Source organism: Entelurus aequoreus, linkage group LG19, assembly GCF_033978785.1.
Source record: "Entelurus aequoreus isolate RoL-2023_Sb linkage group LG19, RoL_Eaeq_v1.1, whole genome shotgun sequence".
Classification (NCBI taxonomy): domain Eukaryota; kingdom Metazoa; phylum Chordata; class Actinopteri; order Syngnathiformes; family Syngnathidae; genus Entelurus; species Entelurus aequoreus.
The window spans coordinates 24,896,176-24,903,675 of NC_084749.1; the positions used below are offsets into that span (position 1 = coordinate 24,896,176).

Consider the following 7,500-nt stretch of genomic DNA (forward strand, 5'->3'; position numbering starts at 1 on the left):
AGAAAGTGACAAATGAAGGTATTCGTAAATGGTATGCTGTTTATTGTGGTTAGCTGCAAGTTTGTTTATTTGTTTGTTTAGTTTGAGTGAAATGGGAAGAAATCAATTGGAATAATTAGATGCAAAATGGAACAAAACTATGAGTGTGATAGAAAATGAATGAATAAATGAAATAAGTTCATTTTGGTCATATAATCAACCATCAACCATCAATCAATCAATCAATCAATGTTTATCTATATAGCCCTAAATCACAAGTGTCTCAAAGGGCTGTACAAGCCACAACGACATCAGCCTATCCTATACATTCACTGAACATTAAATTACCTGGAACATCAACGTTAAAAGAGAAAGTATTAACCCCTTTTTTTGCAAGTCTGACCATTTTCCTCCAGCAGAGGGCGGTGCACACCAGACATTTTTGAGACATGACAATTATAGGGTCCTACTTTAATATAAGTCTCTTGCCGATGCATACATGCAAGCCATTGTTGACCTTGTTTTCCCACCTGTACCTCCGGGAGGGAACCTTTGGCCAAACACTTTGGACAAAGTTAACCCTGATATACACGGTGCCAAAAACAATATATGGCAGGACATTTTATTCATCCCATGCAAAATAGGGCTAATGACAGAGCAACAAGGAAACGACTACTTAAATTACAGATCGCTAAGGTTAAAAGAACCAAAAGGTCAAAGATCAGCTAGGGTATATTCGGCAGTGGGTGACCTTGCTTTTGAGTTCCAACAGGTGGAGGAAAGAATCCTCAACAGACATGCGGTTGGACTCGGGTGGTGGACAACACGATGCTTCAAAGCCAGTCTGGGGTAGACACTGTTTCGGCTGTGACCAGCCTGGTCACTGGAGTAGTGACTGTCCGAACATTTCCGAACAGGAAAGGTTCTGTCGTGCCAACAAACGAACACGAAGGCGTGTAAGAGGACGCCCACATCAGGAGCCGCAGCAGGAAGTACAGACAGGACCCCTGCTGGACATGAGTGTCAACGGACAATTTTATCAGCCACCCATTCGATTCTGAATGCAGAGGTACCAAAAAAACTGTGTGCTTCCTCTTTAAAGGTCGAAGGCTTCGCTGGGGTCACAAGAAGGTTACCTGTCACCAAACCACTTCCGGTTCAGATTGCTGGACCTCCTTTACAGACTGTACCCTGACATTCAAATTGCAAAGAAGGAACATTCCTGGTGTTACCTGACAGCTGAACCACCCAGCTGCGACACCACTACCAAGACTACTCCATGAGCTCATACCACAGCCTGAAACAACAGGAATGGCTGACATCCAACTGCTCTAACAGTGAAAACCCTGACTGGCTGAGATGCTTCCGTGTGTTCTGCCACCCGACTCGCCATATGTTATGATTATTTATATATGTTGGAACTCAAGGTGTGGCTGCTCATGTTGACCTATCTTTGCAACAGCTAGCATGGTATAAAATGGACACAATAGTGTCCCACATTGTTCCCTTGCTCTCTGTCTCGCCTACAAAACCAAAGAACTTAGGTACAATGATAAGACACGGCGTAGCTGCCAAACATTACACCGACACCCAAATACCACATTTTCAATTGTTTAGGTTTAGCCCATGGTTATGTTAAACACATAACTATGGGCTGCACTTTAGACACCTGTAGGCTACGAGGAGCTAGCAGCTACACAACAGCTGAGCTAAAACGACACATTACACATTTAAGCATATCAAATAATTATACTTGCTCATTACATACACATAGTCGTCAAGACAGAAGTCTGATAGAAAGTATTCAGTAACAAACGTGTCTGCATCATTCAACTTTCTACAACATGAGCTTGACTTAATGAATTATTGGGGCCACCAGGTGTGGTAAAATTTCAAAATACTATTGCTAAAGCATCCGCCATAAGGGTAGTATTTTTCTAGTATTGGTGACAATATAAATATAAGCATATTTTGTTACTTTCACCATATTGAATAAGTTACATAAAAGTTAGGGTTCAGATGAGTTTGAGTTAATTGTGATATTGCTAAGGGATCCCCTACCCTAACACCACCCCCCAGTGGACCATAGAGGCTGAAGAGACAATCACTGACCTCAAACATGACCTGCCCTCCGCTACTTGACTATTAGCTGACCTTTTTCTTAGATGTTTCTGAAAGTGATAGTATGACTAACAGTCTTTTTTTTTCAGAAACAGAAGGGGGTGAGTGAGGGTGGATACAGACTCCTTGGAACAAAATCGACAATCATCCGACTCTGACACATTCCATAGTTTTAACATTTTTCCCGTGGGTAAGAAGTTATAACTAATTTTAATTTGAAAATAACGATTTTACACATCGATAGTAGTTTAGTAGATCAAATTTAGAATATGGAGGAGGTGAGTGTGAACCAGGTATAGTCTTTGATTTCACTGATATGATCAATACGGTACAAGGGAAAAGGTACGTACTGACTTGTGTTGACAATCACAGTGGTTGGCCGGAAGCAACAACAACCTCAAAAGAGGATGCAATATCAGTAATTAAGTGACTTGTGAATGACCTAGTACCCCGACATGGTTTCCCCAAAAAGATTAGGTCAGACAACGGCAACCATTAAAAAAAATACTCACTTAGCCTTGGTCGAAAAGGCTTTCGGACTAGAACACAGGTTTGGGGTACCATCCTGAGTCCCAAGGCAAGGTTGAAAGGATGGACCAGAACATAAAAAACTAATTGGCTAAAATCTGTGCACAGACCAAATTTAATTGGATTGACATGTTGCAATTAGCGTTAATGATCATTCGAAGGTCCGTGAATAAAACTGTTTTACCGCCCTTTGAGTTTTTCACCCTATGAGCTGCATACAGGTCAGCCATTCACAGGACCAGCAGCCCCCCATGGAAGGAGGACTCAGCGTAAAACCAAAATGGTATTTTACACAAAAAATTGCAAAATTTGTGTGCCAGTTCTTCTGTACAGATTCCCTTCCGCCCGCTGAGAGGGTCAAGATCAAGGTCATCAAACGCAAGTGGACGGAGCCCAGGTGGACTGGTCCCTTCTAGGTCGTAGAACGGACGTCCCACGCCCTTCGACTGGCTGGTGGAGGGGACACCTGGTACCACCTCTCCCTCTGCACTACAGCTGAAGAACCTGACAGATCACCAGGGGATGTCATTGCTGACATCGCCACAACATCTGCCCCTCAGCCCAGGAGACGAGAGAGATTTTCTACCTACATTACTCTTTTCAACTTCTATATTGTACTGTATATCCTTATTTGAGACCAGCCTTTATAGTCGAAGTTATCCAATTTCTCTTACTTGTTTTCAGCATAACTATCTGTGACGTTATATTAAGTGAAAAGTTTGATGTTTATCCCCGTTTCGTTACCTGAATTACTCTGATTTTGATAGACGAAAGGCAGGATGTTACACGCAGTAGTACTCCCTGACGGACTGTTGTTTAGGCTTGTTCTACTGTTCTTGTGCATCAGTCCTTCCTTCCCGACGACAGTGACTGACAAGTGTCTTAGAACATACGGCGGACTTGAAATAGACTGGGTTAGGGGGGACAGCAAGACTTCTTTTTTTGACCTGTGCAGTGTGATTAATTACGGGGGACACAATAACTATTACCGTGGTAATAACCTCTATATTTGTTACGACTCAACCCTGAACCATTGGTGTCGGATGCAGACAACATACTCTGGTAAGTTGTACCCATCGTCCCTTTTATGTTGTTTTGGGGCTTGACCTGACTGATACAGACGCTAAAGGAATTATTAAAATGAATGTCCTTGAGAGGGCGTTAACTACCTCTACACCCTCTGTAGCACCTAAAGTACCACCCCACCTCGGTGGTGTTTCAAAGGCTCACATACGTGCGTGCTAATGACATCACCACCGAAGGCCTGGTAACTTTTACCTTTGACCTTAGGAGCGGGTGCAGACAACCTGTGGCTCAGGTGGATGCCAAAACCTGGGTGACTGTGTTGCTTCTTCCGCTGGACGTCCCTTTTCCCACACTTACCCCGCCCCTTCTAAGTTGACTGACATGTGTACCCTTCTGTTGACAATACCAGCCGACTTCTTCCCTTTGTGGCCCAAAAGCTGAATTACACGCGTTTTCAAATTACAGGACCCTCTCCGTCCCCCAACAAATTGGGTGACATCAACCGTTACTGGTGCACCACACTGATAGATGGCTCTAGGATAGGCCCTTAGGCACGAGCTGACTTATTCTGGTGTTGTGGGAAGCACAGATTGTACATTAGAATCCCGACGTCAGCCGTTGGGCTTTGTGCTATGGTTAGACTGGTGACCCCACTCACCAAATTAACACCCCTTGGAACTCCTGTTTCAGCGGCCTCTCTAACTCCCCGCCGCCGTTGAGACTAACCAACCTGACTCGTGACGCCGTTGAGGGACTTGCTGAACAACTTGCCCCGACCTCCCTCAGGGCCGTTCAGATCCGCATAGCCCTTGACCGCATCCTAGCCAACAAAGAAGGAGTGTGTGCAATGTTTGGTGACCAATGCTGTACCTTCATTCCTAACAACACTACCCCCGATGGCTCAGTTCAGAGGGCCTTAAAGGGCCTCCAGGCCCTGTCTAGGGAACTCTCTCTCTGACCCCTTCAAAGATTGGCTTCTAAGCACATTAGGCAGGTGGACTGACCTAATTAAGTCTGTCTTGGTCTCCATTCGGAGCTTTTTTGGCCATCATAGCCTCATGCGGTTGCTTTATCGCCCCTTGGGCTAAGTGTCACTAAAGGGGGTCTAGCAACTTTCGAGAATTGTTGGTTTCCTTCCCCGACCATGACGACAGTGACGTGGACTCCCTCCATCTATCTCCAATGTAAATATGCTGTTGTTTTTATTGCTAGCTTGCTCAAAGAAAAAAACAGCACCTACTTTAATGTGGGGCGTGCTTTAGAAGTGTTTAACTAGTAGTTAAAGATCTTATTAGAAGATCTTAAAGGGGGAGTGATGGAACGAGATATTTTCCATATATCCATATTTTGTGTTACTTTTTACTTCCGTAGTCATATTACAAAACATCTAGTGCTTTTCCAAATTGTCTGCTTAGTAAAAGGTTGACTGTGTGTTTGAGGCCTTGGAGCGTCTGGAATGCAAGCGGTAGACAAAACAAAAGGGGAGAAGAGTACAGGAAGAGGGAGAAGAAGGCAGACCGGATAGAGCCACGCATCGGGATAGTTTGGGCAAGGCTGGTCTCATTATTGCCAAAGCTTTGACAATAAACAACGAAATACCAACTACTGCTTTTGGTGGTCAATTTAACATCAGCTTATTTGCCATTAAAATAACTTGGGAGTGGACAGCAGACTGACTTCCTTGGGAGGAAGAGCTGTCGACGCAACAGTATATATATATATATATATGTATGTGTGGGGAAAAATCTCCTGATGATTGAGGAAACCCTCATGAAACAGGCCTGTAGAGATGAAATAGTCTTGTGATTTTTTTCCCACACATACATACATATTACGCTCTACCACGGTATCGAGCACTATTTTTTTTTTTGATAATCTAATTAAGACACACACACACACATATATATATATATATATATATATATATATATATATATATATATATATATATATATATATATATATATACACACATATATATATATATATATATATACACACACACATATATATATATATATATACACACACATATATATATATATATATATATATATATATATATATATATATATATATATATATATATATATATATATATATATATATATATATATATATATATATATATATATATATATATATATATATATATATATATATATATATACAAACCCCGTTTCCATGAGTTAAGAAATTGTTTTGGATGTAAATATAAACGGAATACAATGATTTGCAAATAATTTTCAACCCATATTCAGTTGAATATGCTACAAAGATAACATATTTGATGTTCAAACTGATAAACGTTTTTTTTTTTTTTGCAAATAGTCATTAACTTTAGAATTTGATGCCAGCAACACATGACAAAGAAGTTGGTAAAGGTGGCAATAAATACTGATAAAGTTGAGGAATGCTCATCAAACACTTATTTGGAACATCCCACAGGTGAACAGGCAAATTGGGAACAGGTGGGTGCCATGATTGGGTATAAAAGTAGATTCCATGAAATGCTTAGTCATTCACAAACAAGGATGGGGCGAGGGTCACCACTTTGTCAACAAATGCGTGAGCAAATTGTTGAACAGTTTAAGAAAAAACTTTCTCAACCAGCTATTGCAAGGAATTTAGGGATTTCACCATCTACGGTCCGTAATATCATCAAAGGGTTCAGAGAATCTGGAGAAATCCCTGCACGTAAGCAGCTAAGCCTGTGACCTTCGATCCCTCAGGCTGTACTGCATCAACAAGCGACATCAGTGTGTAAAGGATATCACCACATGGGCTCAGGAACACTTTAGAAAACCACTGTCAGTAACTACAGTTGGTCACTACATCTGTAAGTGCAAGTTAAAATTCTCCTATGCAAGGCGAAAACAGTTTATCAACAACACCCAGAAACGCTGTCGGCTTCGTTGGGCCTGAGCTCATCTAATATGGACTGATACAAAGTGGAAAAGTGTTCTGCGGTCTGACGAGTCCACATTTCAAATTAATTTTGGAAACTGTGGACGTCGTGTCCTCCGGACCAAAGAGGAAAAGAACCATCCGGATTTTTGTAGGCGCAAAGTTGAAAAGCCAGCATCTGTGATGGTATGGGGGTGTATTAGTGCTCAAGACATGGGTAACTTACACATCTGTGAAGGCGCCATTAATGGTGAAAGGTGCATACAGGTTTTGGAGCAACAAATGTTGCCATCCAAGCAACGTTACCATGGACGCCGCTGCTTATTTCAGCAAGACAATGCAGAGCCACGTGTTACATCAACGTGGCTTCATAGTAAAAGAGTGCAGGTACTAGACTGGCCTGCCCGTAGTCCAGACCTGTCTCCCATTGAAAATGTGTGGCTCATTATGAAGCCTAAAATACCACAATGGAGACCCCCGGACTGTTGAACAACTTAAGCTGTACATCAAGCAAGAATGGGAAAGAATTCCACCTGAGAAGCTTAAAAAATGTGTCTCCTCAGTTCCCAAACGTTTACCGAGTGTTGTTAAAAGGAAAGGCCATGTAACAGTGGTGAACATGCCCTTTCCCAACTACTTTGGCACGCGTTGCAGCCATGAAATTCTCAGTTAAGTCTTGTTCACGAGTGAGGGAAGAGTGGATCGTGAGATCGACAGGCGGATTGGTGCGGCATCTTCAGTAATACGGACGCTGTATCGATCCGTTGTGGTGAAGAAGGAGCCGAGCCGGAAGGCAAAGCTTTGAATTTACCGGTCGATCTACGTTCCCATCCTCACCTATGGTCATGAGCTTTGGGTTATGACCGAAAGGACAAGATCACGGGTACAAGCGGCTGAAATGAGTTTCCTCCACCGGGTGGCGGGGCTCTCCCTTAGAGA

The 7,500-nt window shown here is 42.3% G+C and overlaps 1 protein-coding gene across 1 annotated transcript in view; it reads right to left on the reverse strand.

The window, feature by feature from the left end:
- The window catches only part of LOC133635471 (GDP-L-fucose synthase-like), a 36,040-nt gene that overhangs the window by 17,574 nt on the left and 10,966 nt on the right, over window positions 1-7,500 (reverse strand). The window lies entirely within an intron of this gene.